The sequence below is a fragment of the Leucoraja erinacea genome, chromosome 2 (assembly GCF_028641065.1).
Source record: "Leucoraja erinacea ecotype New England chromosome 2, Leri_hhj_1, whole genome shotgun sequence".
Classification (NCBI taxonomy): domain Eukaryota; kingdom Metazoa; phylum Chordata; class Chondrichthyes; order Rajiformes; family Rajidae; genus Leucoraja; species Leucoraja erinaceus.
The window spans coordinates 6,455,357-6,474,032 of record NC_073378.1 but is presented as its reverse complement, the minus strand read 5'-3'; the positions used below and the strand labels follow the sequence as shown (position 1 = coordinate 6,474,032).

Below are 18,676 nucleotides of genomic sequence, written 5' to 3'. Positions count from 1 at the left end.
AGGTACGGGATACTGAGTTGGATGATCAGCCATGATCATATTGAATGGCGGTGCAGGCTCGAAGGGCCGAATGGCCTACTCCTGCACCTAATTTCTAAGTTTCTATGTTTCTATACCAACGAACCTGTCTCCACCACTTCCACTGGAAGCTCATTCCACACCGCTACCACTCTCTGAGTAAAGAAGTTCCCCCTCATGTTACCCCTAAACTTCTGTCCCTTAATTCTGAAGTCATGTCCTCTTGTCTGAATCTTCCCTATTCTCAAAGGGAAAAGCTGACCCACATCAACTCTGTCTATCCCTCTCATCATTTTAAAGACCTCTATCAAGTCCCCCCTTAACCTTCTGCGCTCCAGAGAATAAAGACCTAACTTATTCAACCTATCTCTGTAACTTAGTTGTTGAAACCCAGGCAACATTCTAGGCGTAGACTAATGAGTCTAGGCAAATAATGAGGCGTAGGCAAATAAAGGCATAGACTATTTTCTAAATGGGGTGAGTATCCATAAATCGGAGGTGCAAAGGGACTTGGGAGTGCTGGTGCAGGATTCCCAAAAAGTTAATACGCAAGTCAAATGGTAGTAAAGAAGGCAAACTCAATGCTAGCATTTATTTCACGAGGACTTGTATACAAAAACAGGGATGTAATGCTGAGGCCACATTTAGGATATTATGTGCAATTGTGGCCACCATATCTGAGGGAGGATGTGCTGGCTCTGGAGAAGATCCAGAGGAAGTTTACAAGAATTATCCCAGGAATTAGTAGGTTAACCTATAATGAGCATTTGTCGGCACTGGGCCTCTATTCGCGGAAGTTTAGAAGAATGTGGGGGGACCTGAGAGAGTGGTGAATCTCTGGAACTCTCTGCCACAGAGGGTAGTTGAGGCCAGTTCATTGGCTATATTTAAGAGGGAGTTAGATGTGGCCCTTGTGGCTAAGGGGATCAGAGGGTATGGAGAGAAGGCAGGTACGGGATACTGAGTTAGATGATCAGCCATGATCATATTGAATGGCGGTGCAGGCTCGAAGGGCCGAATGGCCTACTCCTGCACCTAATTTCTATGTTTCTATGTTTCTATGACCTCATTGAAACATACAGAATCGTGAAAGGCTTGGATAGAGTGGATGTTTCCATCAGTGGCTGCAGCTAGAACTAGAGGTCACAGCTTCTGAATTAAAGGATGTTCTTTTAGGAAGGAGATGAGGAGAAATGTATTCAGTCAGAAGGTGGTGAATCTGCGGAATTCTTTGCCGCAGAAGGCTGCAGAGGCCGTCAGTGGATATATTTAAGGGAGAGATAGATAGATTCTTGATTAGTACGGGTGTCAGAGGTTTTGTGGAGAAGGCAGGAGAACGGGGTTAGGAGGGAGAGATAGATCAGCCATGATTGAATGGCGGAGTAGACTTGATGGGCCAAATGGCCTAATTCTACTCCTATTCCTAATGACCTTATGACTCTTGGTTAGGCTGTGGAAAATTACCATTTTCTATCTTAAACTGGTGCACTGTGAACTCTGAGATCAACCCAAAAGGATATATGGAGCCTTGGTCCAATGCCACATCTAGCCAATAGCACCCATAACAATGAATTCTATCCTCTGTACTGGTAGAGTCAACCCATGACTAGGTGCTTAGATAAGCCTGATGTACATAGCTCAGTTCCTGGCACTCAACTTGGAATCAGGGATTTGAGATTTCAAATCAACTCTTTACACTGGAGCAGCAAAGGTCGATGGGCTGAGCGATTATTGATTTATCAGAGGAGTTGGCTTTTCGGATGGTGCAATAAAGTCAAATTTCTCTAAAACCCGCAAACTCTCCTCCCCTCCCGAGTTTTTGACTCAACTGAAATGAATGGAATTAAAATCAGCCTAGGTAGGTCCACAATGGAAAAACAAACACACAGAAGTCCCACACTTCCATCATGAACATTTGGTTAAAGTCCCAAGTTGTTGTTCTCTGGTCTGTTCTTCTGCACTCTCCTCCCTCTGCCACAGGTAAAACTGCCGCAAACCCACTCTGCATTTTCCCCCAAAGTTCGTCATTTCTTTCTGCAGTTTTCAAAACCATTATAGACCAAAGAACAGTACAGCACAAGAACAGGCCCTCCACACGCCTATCCAAAAGTCTCTTAAACGCCACTATCTTGTCTGCCTCAACCATCACCCCTGGCAACATGTGCTAGGCACTCACCATCCTCTGTGTAAAAGACCAGCCCCGCGCATTTTTAAAAACTTTTTTTAACCCCTCATCTTAGAGCTATGGGCAGCAGTGACTACACTGCCAAGAGACCGGGATTCGATCCTGACTACAAGTGCTGTCTGTACGGACTGTGTGGGTTTTCTCCAGAGGCTCTTGTTTCCTCCCACATTGCAAAGAAGTGAGGGTTTGTGGGTTCATTGGCTTCATTAAATTGTCCCTAGTGCATGGGTGGGCTGGACCTGGTTCCATGCTGTATCACTAAAGAGAGAGAGAGAGAGTGTGAGTGTGTGTCTCTCTGTCTCTCTCTCTCTCTGTGCCTCTCTCTGTGTGCCTCTCTCTGTGCCTCTCTGTGTGTGCCTCTCTGTGTGTGCCTCTCTGTTATCTATGTGTGCCTCTCTCTGTTTTATTATGCACACTGAACTTTTTTTTATTATTTATTATATTCTTTCCAGTTTACATATTCTGTTGTGCTGCTGCAATTATGAATTTCATTGCTCTATCTGGTACTTTCGACAATAAAACAATCTTGACTAGTATTTGATTATTCTATCCTGGGAAAAGGGTTCGGACTGTCCACCTATCTTTGCCTTTCACAATTTTATACCCATATTTCCCGGCATTGAAGATGCACCTGCATCATTTTGAGTTGCTAAATTTTGAAAAAGGCTGGCGGGACATAGAATCTCTCATGCTCAAAATAAATAGATAGATAGATAGATAAATAGATAGATAGATAGATAGATAGATAGATAGATAGATAGATAGATAGATAGATAGATAGATAGATAGATAGATAGATAGATAGATAGATAGATAGATAGATAGATAGATAGATAGATAGATAGATAGATAGATAGATAGATATAGATAGATAGATAGATAGATAGATAGATAGATAGATAGATAGATAGATAGATAGATAGATAGATAAATAAATAAATGGAGATAAAGAAAGTAACAATTCAATTTGCCCAAGGCTTCCAGATCTCCTCCATTCTGAATGACTGAATGGGTGGAGGGGTGGAGGTGACGGCAGGTGGCGAGATGGTGGGCACACCGGGACAAGTTGAATCAGCTGTGATCTTATTGAATGATAATACTAGTTCAAGGGACCAATGGAGGTTACTCAGGCTGACACAGGAGTAAACTCCACCGCCCATTGTCCCGTTATCCATCGCCTGCTGACCCACTCCGCTCTATTGCGGCGGTCCCTGGGGGGTAGGCCACTCCTTGGATCATCCCCCTCGCCGATTGACGGACAGGGGCGGTGGTCTGCCACAGGGTTTACCGGTCGACTCCCGAGGGGTAGAGATAAGAGTGTCGGTGTGTGTTCTTGGACTGTTGGAATTAAAAAGCTTCTTTTGAATCCGCCTGGCGTCCGGTCTTTTCCTGACCTTGACCAGGCCACTACACTATGATCTTTGTTCTTGAGCTGGTCACCCATCACTGTCCGGTCTCCGAGCCAGGTCAAAAATAGGGATAACGAGAATGTCAAAACTAATACCAACTGCTTTTGTGCGCGTCTGTTGACTAGGCAGCGGCATTCTTATTCTCTCAAGTTATTCTCACTTGACCGACAACCGCCACGCACCTCCAAACCATGTCCCCATACAAATTTACATTGAAAGACACAGACCAGGCAGTGAATGCCATGCAGTGTCACCCAGTGCAGCAAGTGAGACCATGTCCTGCTCCTGGCAGCAGTCGGAATTGAAGGATTTCGCGGGAGAGCGAGACCAGCGAGCGGCAGGTGAGAGGTGTTCAGATGGAGAGCACCGCCAGAGGTGAGCGGGCCGGCAGAAGGCGCTGAGGTGGGGGCCGGTTCCGCTATCCGGGTCCCTGAGGCCGCTCGCAGTCACCCGAGCTGTTTCCCTCCCCAGGCCACAATGCGGTGGCTCCGCACCCAGTCGCTGCCATGATCCCCGACCCCCTGCTTCTCAACGCTCCTGCCTGTGCTGACCCGGGCCAGACTCCCCACACGCTGTGAAAGGAACTCTCTCCTTCCCCCCCAGCAGCGCTATCCTTTTACAGCCACTTCCCACTTTACAGCCGTTTCCCCAGCTGCCAGCAATGAGGGATAGGCTTGGCTCTTCCTCAGTACAGCAACATTGTTCGTGATGTTGCTATACTGAGGGATAGCCGAGTCTATCTTTCTTGGCTACCAACCTAACCTTCGGCCTTGACAACAGATGCAGGTAAATATTGTGCCTTATTTTTCGGTAAAAAATAGCGTCTTCATTGCTGGGAAATACGGTACTTCTATTAGGTCTTCCCCCGACCTCCAGCATTCATGAGAAAATACGACCTACTTGTCTATCTACTTGTATTGCCCCTTTCAGGGAGTTATAGACTTGGATCCCAAGATCATTCTGTACATAATATTTTTTTAATTAATTAATTAAATCTTTTCCTCTTACATTCAGCCTTGCCCGGATCATCTGCCATTTCTCCGCCCATTTCTGTAGCTAATCTACATCTCACATTATTCTTTGCCAGACTTCACCACAATCTGCAACCCTAACAACCTTGGTGCTATCTTCAAACTTACATACTCCAGAATACTTCACGCAAAGTGTTTGCTATTGAAATTATACCCAGCTCCGAGCATGGAGACATGTTACTGTCGTAAGTAGCACAATGTGTTGATGAGATAACAGTAAACCACTCTGAAACTTGTGGCTTTCATCATGTCCTTTGGCAAGTATTTATGCCCTTGGACCCTTAACACTCTGAAGATAGCAAAGATCATCCTAACAGCTGTGCTATGCCAAGCTCTGGAGATGATTCCAATACTAATAACTTAATCCCCAGTTATGTAACTGCGCCCAGATGAAGGAGCCAGAGGCATTCTGCCCAAATATCTCTCAATATAATCCGATAGTCTCTTTTGTGTCTCATTCAGCTCTTGCTTCTCTCCCCAGATAGAAAGGTTTAGCGATCCCCTGGTCCTTGGGTTTCATAGAAACATAGAAATCCAACATAGAAATTAGGTGCAGGAGTTCAGCCATTCGGAAATCCCTTTGAGCCTGCACCGCCATTCAATATGATTTTGGCTGATCATCCAACCTATGCAGTATCCCTCATACCTGCCTTCTCTCCATACCCCCTACGGATCCCCTTAGCCACAAGGGCCACATCTAACTCCCTCTTAAATATAGCCAATGAACTGGCCTCAACTACCCTCTGTGGCAGAGAGTTCCAGAGATTCACCACTCTCTGTGTGAAAAAAGTTCTTCTCATCTCGGTTTTAAAGGATTTCCCCCTTATCCTTAAACTGTGACCCCTTGTCCTGGAAACTGGTTTCACCCCACCAGTCTCTGCATCCAACACATCATTCACCTAAATTTCAGCCACCTTCATAGAAATCCTACTGCCAGTCACATCTTTCCATCCCAACCACTTTTTGCTTTTTGTGGGCATCATTCCCTATGCAATGTCTTCACTCATACCTTCCCACCCAAACATCCCCTCTACGGCAACACCTCATCCACACCCAGGGATACCAGAAGCCCTTCCATAGAAACATAGAAAATAGGTGCAGTAGGCCATTCGGCCCTTCGAGCCTACACCGCCATTCAATATGATCATGGCTGATCATCCAACTCAGTATCCCGTACCTGCCTTCTCTCCATACCCCCTGATCCCTTTAGCCACAAGGGCCCCATCTAACTCCCTCATAAATATAGCCAATGGACTGGCCTCAACTACCTTCTGTGGCAGAGAATTCCAGAGATTCACCACTCTCTGTGTAAAAAATGTTTTTCTCATCTCGGTCCTAAAGGATTTCCCCCCTTATCCTTAAACTGTGACCCTTTGTTCTGGACTTCCCCAACATCGGGAACAATCTTCCTGCATCTAGCCTGTCCAACCCTTTAAGAATTTTGTAAGTGTTTATAAGATCCCCCCTCAATCTTCTGCCCATGTGAGACAGATGGTCACATGCACCTCCTCCAAGCTCATCTACTACATTTAAGTGCTTCTGATATATGCCTGGTCAAGTGTAGACCAGGAGGCTGTTTCTCCAAATACTTGCACTCAGTCCATTCAACCTTGTGGTTTCACCATGTCGCAGGAGCCATTAATGTTTAGGCTTGCTGCTGTTGGCATATTATATTATTTTGTCTGGATATTTTATTTCTATAGTTTAGAGATGCAGCGCGGAAACAGGCCCTTCGGCCCACCGGGTCCGCGCCGACCAACAATCCCCGCACATTAACACTATCCTCCACCCACATGGAACAATTTTTACATTTACCAAGCCAATTAATCTACATACCCGTACGTCTTTGGAGTGTGGGAGGAAACCGAAGATCTCGGCGAAAACCCACCCAGGTCATGGGGCGAACGTACAAACTCCGTACAGACGGCACCCTTCATCGGGATCGAACCCGGGTCTCTGATGCTACATTTGCTGTAAGGCAGCAACTCTACCGCTGCGCCACCGTGCTGCCCTTGCAGTATTCTTGCAGTATTATTTTGGACACTTGGGGGCGGTCATTAGATGCACAGGGTGGTGTATATATATATATATATATATAGGGGCAGTAAGTGACAGGCACAGGGAGGTAGGGCATACAGTTCTCACCAGACCAGGGACAGGGCAGCCAGCCACAACTTGCATGCAGAATAATGAATAATGATACGTTGATCTCTTTGTTTGGACAACTACTTCAATAAACAACCAACTGGAAATAACACCGGGAAGATCTGTTCTATTAGGTCTGCGTAAGATCACTCCTATTTACCTGTGTAGTAATGGCAACTGGAAAAGAAGACATTGGAAAAGTCAGAAATTTGCCATTGCACCTGTGGCTAACCATTTTAACTCCCCTTTCCATACCGTCATTTTTGTATCGAGCCTCCTCCTCCAGTGCCACACTGAGACCACAATCAAACTGGAGGAACCACACCTCATACTCTGCTTGGGAGCTTTACATTTGAGTATGAACGGGATGAACATTGGTATGGTATGAACATTGAATTCTTTAATTTTGGATAACAACTCAGACCACTCTCTCCCACCTCTTCCTCCAGCCACATCCCTGTGTCCCACCCAGATGTGTGTGCCCATTTCTAACCCCCATCCCATCTCTTTCCATTCCACCTATATCCCTTCCTCTAGCTTCACATTGAACTCTTCTCATCTTTTCAGTCTTTCATCTTCTAGTCACCTCTGGCATTTGTCCATCCACCCATCTATCTAACATCACCTGCATTCACCTATCACTTGCCAAAATTTGTCCTCCTCCCCCAACCTATTTTCAAGCTTTCTCCCCCCCCCGACGATGTTTCAGAGAATCTGAAGAATGGTCCTGACTTGCAATATCACCTATTTATGTCCTCCAAAGATGCTGCCTGGCCCGCTGACATACCTCAGTACAGTGTGGACGTTCTTTTGTCACTTTTAGTTATACAATATCCATTAAATAGAAATAAGTCATGTGATGTTTCCAGTGGCAGTAGACATTTCTCACTGCCGGTACTGTGGCAAGACACATGTCTCTGAGTCTATCGCTGAGGCATGTGTTATAACTGAGATCATCTATCCTTTCAGAAGAATACAAAAATAAAACAACCCACTGCACTATTTAAAGAATAGGGAAGATCGTGAGTGGATCCAGGACAATATTTATCCCACAAGCAGACATCCAAATGTCTTTCATCAATAGAAAAACACTAAAAATTCCTGTGGATGTGAAAGCAACTAATTAATCCAGTACATTTCTTCCGCACCGCAATGGCAATTGCTAGGATGCAGAGAAAATAAATGAGAAAACATAGCCCATCATATATTTAGGACAATCTATTTTTGAGAGTTTATTTTGATCACTGCACAACTTGGTCTATTTATGGATCGGAATGAATTTCCTGGCAGCAGTGAACTGAAGTGTTTTGTTGTGGACAAACTAAACACAGATAATTTTTCATTCCATTGAGCCAGGACTGTACGTCATGCTCACTGCAATGTTGGTACTGAACAAGATACCAGAGGGGAGACATAATTGTCAATGCAGTTGGCCAATTCATCAGGCTATTCAGAAATTGAAGATATCAGACTTTCACCATCGACCATGCAGAATGGAAGATAGACAGCAGAATTAATGTAATTTCACACTAAAACACAACAATATTGTACTACATGGCAGCATGTGACCTTTGAGAGAGGAATGCTGTATCTGCTTTACTCACTCACAATGCTGATGACACTATGGGCAAAGTGTGTGTTCACATGTAATATTACCATAGGAAGCAGGAGCCCCTATTTGTTTTAAATTTAATGTGCGATGCTCCGCTATTCCCTGGGAAACGTCTTTTCATTTTGCACTGTACAACTGTTCCTTGCAAGATGACAATACAGGTTGATTGATTGATTGATTGATTGATTGATTGATTGATTGCGCTGAACAGATTCTGTTTAATATCAAATCTGGCACATGGCTATGAAACAAGCATGGCCTAAGAAATACTAATATAGAAACCCTGAAAATACCCAGCAAAATATGCAGCACCTATAGAGAAGAGGAACAAAGTTAACATTTCCGATTGACAATCCAATTACCGAACAGAAATGTTTATTGATTCTCTCTCCTAACCTGCTGAATATTTCCAGTATTTTTTGTTTTTATTTCATATTTCAGCGATCAGTGTTAAACTTTTTCCATCAGATTTAATTGGTCCAGCACACAATAGGTTTAATATGCATTAAGGAACAAGAGGCATCATTTTGAATGAGGGCAAACTGGATGTGATTTCTCTCACTGAAATTTCTCTCTCACTCTGCCTCAACTATTTAAATTCAAGACACCTGTAACGATTGCCAAGACTCAGATTATGTAAACACCTGTGCTTTGCTACATCTTTCCAAGATACTGTTCAGGACTGATTGGAATGTTGTGTTCAGTCTTTGGTAAACATCAGGGGAGTTTTTTGAAGCTCTGGAGAGGACGTAGAAGGGATGTACTAGAATGATACCAGGGTTGAGAGAGTTCATGGGAAGACGAGAGATAATGGGGATGCGTGACTTCATGCCAAGGGATAAATGATAGCATTCAAAGATACGAGAAGGCTTAACGTAGTAAATAAATAAGAAAAGATAATTAGATGACAAGCAGTAATGCATTTTTAAAGACACGGTAAATGGAACGGGAACCAGTACAAAGATTTTTTTTTAATGCTAATTGAAAAATTGTTGTGATCTGCTAAGCACTGGATGAAAGGTTGGAGACACAAATTTAATTGAAACTTTCAGAAATGAATTGGATAAATATTTGAAGAGAAACATTCAAGGTGATGGGGCAATTTATGCCTCCACTTTTTGGATACAATACAAGTATTTGGACACGCGTATGTGTGCTCTTTTATTCTATGGAAGGTAAAATATTAATATGATTAGACAGAGTATTCAATGAACAATTTATTCGCACAATTCATGTTGTCTTACAACAGAAGAGGATGTCATGTATATCAAGTATATGCGAGCTCCCAAAGTAATTGCATAATTTCAATGGCTTTTAATTTTTTGGAAACTTTTCTCCCAGTGCTGCTCATTATTCCACCACCACCATCTACACTAGGCTTAATTTGCAGTCACCAATTTATCACAAAAAAAAACACACTTTTATAAAAGGTGATCTTTAAACATATCAGGTATGTATTCCACATGTGTAAGAAGGAATTGTAGGTGCTGGTTTAGACCAAAGATAGACACGAAAAGCTGGAGTAATTCAGCAGAACAGGCAGCATCTCTGGAGAGAAGGAATGGGTGACGCTTAGGGTCGAGACCCTTCTTCAGACACAACCGGTCACGACCTGGAATTCATTGAAAATGAATTATGGGAGTAATAAGTGTGGGGCTACCCAAGCTGAAGGGGGTTCTGTGCTGAAAATTTATGGTAAAATGCATAAATTACATACATAATACTAATAAGCACTTGAATATCTAGGCAATATGCAGGGTTAAATGTGTAACACGGACAATATGAAACATAGAAACATTGAAAATAGGTGCAGGAGTAGGCCATTCGGCCCTTCGAGCCTGCTCCGCCATTCAATATGATCATGGCTGATCATCCAACTCAGTATCCTGTACCTGCCTTCTCTCCGTACCCCCTGATCCCTTTAGCCACAAGGGCCACATCTAACTCCTTCTTAAATATAGCCAATGAACTGGCCTCAACTACCTTCTGTGGCAGAGAATTCCAGAGATTCACCACTCTCTGTGTGAAAAATGTTTTCCTCATCTCGGTCCTAAAAGATTTCCCCTTTATCCTTCAATGATAGGACAGGACAGTCAAAGTAAAAATCGAATCACCTAATGTTGCTTCTTGTGAAATCATTCATCACATGCAGTTAAAATAGAACAAAAGTGCACAAATTATTAACTGGAGTGTGAAAATATAGTAGTAGCTAATCTAATCAACAATTTAGTCAGTACTACTCTTCAGATGAAATTGAGAGTCTCTTGACCTTTTATAGTAAGATCAGCCCTTGAGATTCTTAGAAACTGAATAAATCACAAACCATAAAGAAGCGTTTGTGTATTTTATGGGAAAATGCTTTCCCCTGAAGGGACAACTGTACAACTTAATTAAGATCTTGTTTCAGCAGTAGTAGAATGGAGGCTTTTCTCTCCTCGGAGCTCATTTATCTCCTTCTATTTAACATCCTCTCCAGACAGATCAGCTGTGATTAATAAGCCTTCACCACCTTCTCTCACCAAGCACCACTGCGGCTTTGATGTCATTCAAGGGCCCGTCCCACTTACGCGACCTCGGCTAGCAAATTACGCGACCTCGTGGTCGCTTGAGGCGTACGGGCAACGTATGGCCGCACCGGTCCCCACTTAGAAGCGCGGAGTTGTGCGGGGCTGGTCCCAACATCGCACGGGGCTCCGAAAATCATGCAGTGGCCGAAATCTTCGCGCGCCAACGGCCTGTCGGCACGCGGGCGCATTGCTGTCGTACGTAGCGTCTTGACAGCGTAAGCAGCGTCTTGACGGCATACGCAACGTCTTGACAGCGTACGCCTAGCGCGTGGTGTTGCGTGATGAGGTCACCGCCCGACGCCATGCGACGCCCAAACTTAGTCGGCCCGCCTCCTGCACAGCTGATTGGTAAGCATAGAATCATAGAAAATAGGTGCAGGAGTAGGCCATTCGGCCCTTCGAGCCTGCACCACCATTCAATATGATCATGACTGATCATCCAACTCAGTTTCCTGTACCTGCCTTCTCTCCATGCTCCCTGATCCCTTTAGCCACAAGAACCACATCTAACTTCCTCTTAAATATAGCCAATGAACTGGCCTCAACTACCTTCTGTTGCAGAGAATTCCACAGATTCACCACTCTCTGTGTGTGAAAAAGTTTTTCTCATCTCGGTTTTAAAGGATTTCCCCCTTATCCTTAAGCTGTGACACCCCAGTCAAAGTGGACTTCCCCAACATCGGGAACAATCTTCCTGCATCTAGCCTGTCCAACCCCTTAAGAATTTTAATAAGTTTCTATAAGATCCCCTCTCAATCTCCTAAATTCTAGAGAGTATAAACCAAGTCTATCCAGTCTTTCTTCATAAAACAGTCCTGACATCCCAGGAATCAGTCTGGTGAACCTTCTCTGCACTCCCTCTATGGCAATAATGTCCTTCCTCCGATTTGAAGACCAAAACTGTACGCAATACTCCAGGTGTGGTCTCACCAAGACCCTGTACAACTGCAGTAGAACCTCCCTGCTCCTATACTCAAATCCTTTTGGTATGAAAGCTAACATACCATTCGCTTTCTTCACTGGTCTTCCTGAGGATGAACCCACAGAAAGGAACTGGCCCGGATAGAGTCCCCGGCCATGTCCTTAGAAGTTGCACGGAGAAACCAGTGGGAATATTCATGGGCATTTTTAATCTCTCCCTACTCCTTTCAGAGTTACCCACCTGCTTTAAGAAGACCACTATCATTCTGGTGCTGAAGAAAAGCAGGGTCTCATGCCTTAACGACTACCGTCCAGTGCCGTAGACATCAAACCATCATGAAGTGCTTTGAGAGGCTACTTACAGAACACATTAAATCCAGTCTACCAAGCTGCCTTGACCCAGTGCAGTTCACCTATCACCACAACAGGTCCACAGCCAAAAATGCTGGAGAAACTCAGCGGGTGCAGCAGCATCTACGGAGCGAAGGAAATAACAGGCCTCACTCCCCATCAACATCCTCAGGACTTTCTACAGGGGCACGGTGGAGTCTGTACTCACGTACTGCATAAATACGTGGTACTGCACCTGCAACTGCTCGGACAGGAAGGCTCTGCAGAGGGTAGTGAGGGGAGCAGAGAGGATCATTGGCGTCTCCCTACCCTCGGTACAAGAACTGTTCCAGGGCCGCTGTCTGAAAAAAGCTCAGAGAATTGCTAAGGACAAACTGCACCCCCTCCACACACACCTGGATCTCCTGCCATCAGGCAAGAGATATCGAAGCATCAAAGACTGCTAAACAGCTTCCTGCCACAGGCTGTGAGGCTGCTAAACAGTCACTCTGTACTCACAGTCACTTGATTCTGCGGCTGGCACGGACACTTTAATAACTGGCACTGGCCACTTTAATAACTGGCACTGGCCACTCAAATCAGCGGCCCCGGACATTTTTATGATTGGTTTATTGTATTTTAATATTGTGTTTTACCTGCTTTTAACTATTTATACTGTTCCATCAGGGACTGGATTGTTTTTAAAGTTATTATGTGTGAAATGTTTTAAATTGCATGTGCGATGCTCCGCTATTCACTGGGAAACGTCTTTTCATTTTGCACTGTACAACTGTTGCTTGCAAGATGACAATAATGGTTGATTGATTGATTGATTGATAAGCAACGTTTCGGGCTGAAACCCTTCTTCAGACTTACACTCACCCCTGGATAAGAGACATCTATGTCAGACTCCTATTCATAGATTATAACTCAGCTTTAAACATGGGACCATTATCCCATCCCATTCATCAGCAAACTTGTGGAACTTAAAGGCAGCACGCTTGTCTGTAACTCGATTCTTGCCTTCCTGACTAACAGACCATAATCAGTGAGCATAGGGGACAAATCATCCTCTGCAATAATCCTCAACACTGGTGCTCCACAAGGATGCTTCTTCTCTAAACCTTATACACCCACGGCCATGCAACCAGGCACAAATCCAATTCAATGTACAAGATCACTGATGACACCACCGTTGTGGTCTGGATATCACATAATGATGAGACGAAGGAGATTGAGAATCTCGTGACTTGGTCTCAATACAACTTTTCCCTCAATATCAACAAGACAGATGAGATAGTGGTAGCAGGAAGCAAAGTGAACTTCAGGAAACAAAGAATTAACGCTGCCAAAGTGGAGATGGTTGAAAGCTTCAAGGTCCGAGGACTAAATATCACCAGCCACTTGTCCAGTCTGAAGAAGGGTTTCGGCCCGAAACGTTGCCTATCTCCTTCGCTCCATAGATGCTGCTGCACCCGCTGAGTTTCTCCAGCTTTTTTGTGTAACCTTCGATTCTCCAGCATCTGCAGTTCCCTCTTAAACACTTGTCCTGGAGTACCCATATCAAAGCAATGGCCTAGAAAGCATAACAATGCCTCTATTTTCTTTGAAGGCTTAGGAAGTTCGGCATATCCCAAACAAGTCTCACAAACTTCTAGAGATTAGATAAGAGACAATAGGTGCAGGGGTAGGACATTCGGTCCTTCGAGCCAACACTGCCATTCAATGTGATCAAGGCTGATCATCCACAATCAGTATCCTGTTCCTGCCTTCTCCCCATATTCCCTGACTCCGCTATCATTAAGAGCCCTATCATGCTCAAAAAGTATCAGGTTCTCTTGAAAGTATCCAGAGAACCGGCCTCCACCGCCCTCTGAGGCACAGAATTCCACAGACTCACAACTCTCTGTGTGGAAAGGTGTTTCCTCGTCTCCGTTCTAAATGGCTTACCCCTTATTCTTAAACTGTTGCCCCTGGTTCTGGACTCCCCCAACATCGGGAATATGTTTCCTGCCTCTTGCTTGTCCAAAACCTTAATAATCTTATATGTTTTAATAAGATACCCTCTCATCCTGCTAAATTCCAGAGTAGACAAGCCCAGCTGCTCCATTCTCTCAGCATTTGATAGTCCCGCCATCCCGGGAATTAACCTTGCACTGCAGTACCTCAATAGCAAGAATGTCCTTCCTCGAATTAGGGGACCAAAACTGCACACAATACTCCAGGTGTGGTCTCACTAGGGCCCTATACAACTGAGAAGAACCACTTTGCTCTTATACTCCACTCCTCCTGTTATGAAGGCCAACATGCCATTCGCTTTCTTCATTGCCTGCTGTACCTACATGCTTACTTTCATTGACTGATGAACAAGGACCCCCAGATCCCGTTGTACTTCCCCTTTTCCAACTTGACACCATTTAGATAATAATCTGCCTTCCTGTTTTTGCTACAAAAGTGGATAACCTTGGTTCTTGGTTTCTTGGTCCTCCAAAACATTCCAAATGGAATTTAAACTGGAGGTGGTGAAGGGAGGGCTTAAGCCAGAAAGGGTTATTGGGAAGAAAGAGCTACTTTAAATTTAGTTGCATCTGGTTGGGTAACTATAGTTGGGTGGAGATTATTCCATGCTTTAATTGTGCGGGGGGAATAACGAATTGCTGTACACATCTGTCTTTGTCAACTGGAGAGTGATCCTAACCTACCATCTACTTTATCGGAGACCTTCTTTAATCGGACTTTATCTTGCACTAAACACTATTCCATTATCATGGATGGCTCGACTGTAATCATATATAGTGTTTCTGCTGACTAGTTAGCACACAACACATGCTTTTCACCCTATCTCGGTACATGTGACAATAAACTAAACTAATATATAATACTGTTTGTAATTACCCGGGTAATAAGAGTCCGAACAGATGAAATGATGAATAGCACATCTTGAAATCTTCTATCCACCTCATAGAGTCATAGTCTTAGTCATAGAGTGATACAGTGTGGAAATAGGCCATTTGACCCAACTTGCCCTCACCGGTCAACATGTCCCAGCTACATCAATCCCACCTGTCCGCATTTGGTCTATATCCCTCCAAACCTGTCCTATACATATGTAGATGTCTAGCTGTTTCTTAAATGTTGGGGTAGTCCCAGCCTCAACTACTGGAAGGGTTTTGGCCCGAAACGTTGCCTATTTCCTTCGCTCCATAGATGCTGCTGCACCCGCTGAGTTTCTCCAGCTTTTTTGTGTAACCTACCTCCTCTGGCAGTTTGTTCCACTGCAGTTGTACAGGGTCTTGGTGAGACCACACCTGGAGTATTGCGTACAGTTTTGGTCTCCAAATCTGAGGAAGGACATTATTGCCATAGAGGGAGTGCAGAGACGGTTCACCAGACTGATTCCTGGGATGTCAGGACTGTCATGAAGAAAGACTAGATAGACTTGGTTTATACTCTCTAGAATTTAGGAGATTGAGGGGGGATCTTATAGAAACTTACAAAATTCTTAAGGGGTTGGACAGGCTAGATGCAGGAAGATTGCTCCCGATGTTGGGGAAGTCCAGGACAAGGGGTCACAGCTTAAGGATAAGGGGGAAATCCTTTAAAACCGAGATGAGAAGAACTTTTTTCACACAGAGAGTGGTGAATCTCTGGAACTCTCTGCCACAGAGGGCAGTCGAGGCCAGTTCATTGGCTATATTTAAGAGGGAGTTAGATGTGGCCCTTGTGGCTAAGGGGTCAGAGGGTACGGAGAGAAGGCAGGTACGGGATACTGAGTTGGATGATCAGCCATGATCATATTGAATGGCGGTGCAGGCTCGAAGGACCGAATGGCCTACTCCTGCACCTAATTTCTATGTTTCTATGTTCCATACACCCACCACCCTTGAGCATCGTAATGCAGGAAACGGTGCTTCAATCTATTACCCTTCCAGCCAAAAGGCCCACAGCACCACCAACAATGGAGAAAATGTCTCTGCAACTGTCAAATAAATCTTTTCCTTCTTGGGTCGTTATAATTCTGCATCAGGAAGGAGAAATCCATGGTTTTTGAGAACATTTAACACCATCATTGTCACTGATCCATCACTGATGAAGATATCAACAGGAAATGAGTAATCATGAATTTGTTTGTTCTAGATGACTGATGTACACATGTGGCTAACTCGCTGGCTTATTGTACCACAACTCTTCACCATGAGCACACTAGTAAAATTACTTATTTATTCAACAGAGACTGCAAATGCAGAAAGTCCGAAAATTGCTTTTGCCCCAAAACATCATCTAACCAGAATCAGAATCAGAATCAGAATCAATTTATTTGTCATTTGGACCCCTGGAGGTCCAAACGAAATGCCGTTTCTGCAGCCATACATTACACACAAATAGACCCCAGACACAACATAATTACATTTAACATAAACATCCATCACATAACTGTGATGGAGGCCAAATAAACGTATCTCTCCACTGCACTCTCCCCCCCCCCGATGTCAGAGTCAAAGTCATAGCCCCCGGCTGGCGATGGCGATTGTCCCGCGGCCATTAAAGCCACGCCGGGTGGTGCGAGGTCGCACACCGGGTCTTAGTGTTAGAGCCCCCGGAGAGATTCAAAAAGTTTCCCCCCCCCCTCCCACCCCCCCCCCACCCCCCCACACACACACCCCAACCATTCCCTTCTTCAGATGCTGCCCGATTGGCTGAGTTCCTCCAGCAGTTTTGTTTTCCCGTTCATTCACTGATGATAATGTTCTTGTTAAAGTAATATGCAGAAAATAACAACAAAACGCCTAAATACATTTTTAGTTACATATTATGTAGTTCAGGGAAGCCAAGCAAATTTGGAAAGCTAAATGATATGAATAGAACAACTGCTCCTTCTTGTGGACAATGGTGGACCTTAAATCATCTGTGCCTTTTGCCGGAATGCAGGGAGTTTTCAGGATCAGGTGCCAAAGCTAACGCAGTCAGTTGAGTAACTCAACTGGCAGATAAATGCCAACCCACAAGACTAGATTTTCCGGTTCCACCAACAAATACAGCAGATGTTGTTCACTGTTTGAACTGTCTCTAACATTGTCATTTTGTGAAAGCTAACAGGCAAGTTTGTGCTTGCCCAGGTGATTTTGATTTTGGTTAGATTTCCCAAATATAAAGACTCTGTCTAGTCCTGAACTTAAATCTTCAGGGCCTGTCCCACTTTCACGACCTAAATCACGACCTCTGCCGAGTTTGCCCGTGACTCATACTCGCAGCATGTTCGTCGCGAGGTCGTAGGTAGGTCGTGATACTAGTCGTAGGTACTCGTGGCATCAAGTAGGTCGGGGCGTTTTTCTAGCCTGATGAAAAATGTCCACGACTAAAAAAAGGTCGTGAAATTTAGGAGATTGAGAGGGGATCTTACAAGATACATTTAATTGTCATTTGAACCCCTTGAGGTCCAAACGAAATGCCGTTTCTGCAGCCATACATTACAAACAAATAGACCCAAGACACAACATAAATTTACATAAACATCCATCACATTGCTGTGATGGAAGGCCAAATAAACTTATCTCTCCACTGCACTCTCCCCCCCCCCCCCCCGATGTCATAGTCAAAGTCAAAGCCCCCGGCTGGCGATGGCGATTGTCCCGCGGCCATTAAAGCCACGCCGGGTGGTGCGAGGTCGCACACCGGGTCTTGGTGTTAGAGCCCCCGGCGTGCGCTCGCAGAGTCCCGCGGCCATACCAAGCCGCGCGGGGCGGTGATGTCAGGCCCCGCTCCAGGAGCTCTTCGACCCCGCAACTCGGGCAGGAGAAGTCGCAGTCGCGAGAGCCCTGAAAAGCGGTCTCCTTCCAGGGACCCGCGGGCTCCCGGTGCCGCCATCCGCAGACCTGCAGTTGAAGCCACTGACTCTCCGGTCGGGCCGCAGCAGCAGCAGCAGCGCTCCTCCACCGCTCCACCCGCTCTGGACTCGGCCAGCTCCGCGACGGTGATGGTGAGTCGTAGCACCAGAGTCCCCGGTCTCTTCCTGTTGGAGGCCGCTCCTCATTGCAGCCCCAATGAGACCCGACGAGAAAAGGTCGGGTCTCCCGTGCAGGGAGAGATTTAAAAAGTTTCCCCCTCCCTCCCACCCCCACCCCCCACCCCCCCCCACACACACACCCCAACAAAAAATAACAAAAACTACATAAAAACATAGACAGAAAATAATAAAAACGCGGACAGACTGCAGAGGCCGCTGCTGACCAGAGTCACGCCGCCCACCGAATCTTATAGAAACTTACAAAATTCTTAAGGGGTTGGACAGGCTAGATGCAGGACGATTGCTCCCGATGTTGGGGAAGTCCAGGACAAGGGGTCACAGTTTAAGGATAGAGGAGAAATCCTTTAAAACCGAGATGGGAAGAACTTTTTTCACACAGAGAGTGGTGAATCTCAGAAAGAGTTTCCACTGGTATTGAACCACCAATAAACAT

The 18,676-nt window shown here is 45.0% G+C and overlaps 1 protein-coding gene across 4 annotated transcripts in view; it reads right to left on the bottom strand.

The window, feature by feature from the left end:
• The window catches only part of LOC129706782 (solute carrier family 12 member 7-like), a 286,498-nt gene that overhangs the window by 106,689 nt on the left and 161,133 nt on the right, over positions 1-18,676 (bottom strand). The gene's annotated exons all lie outside the window — the stretch shown is intronic.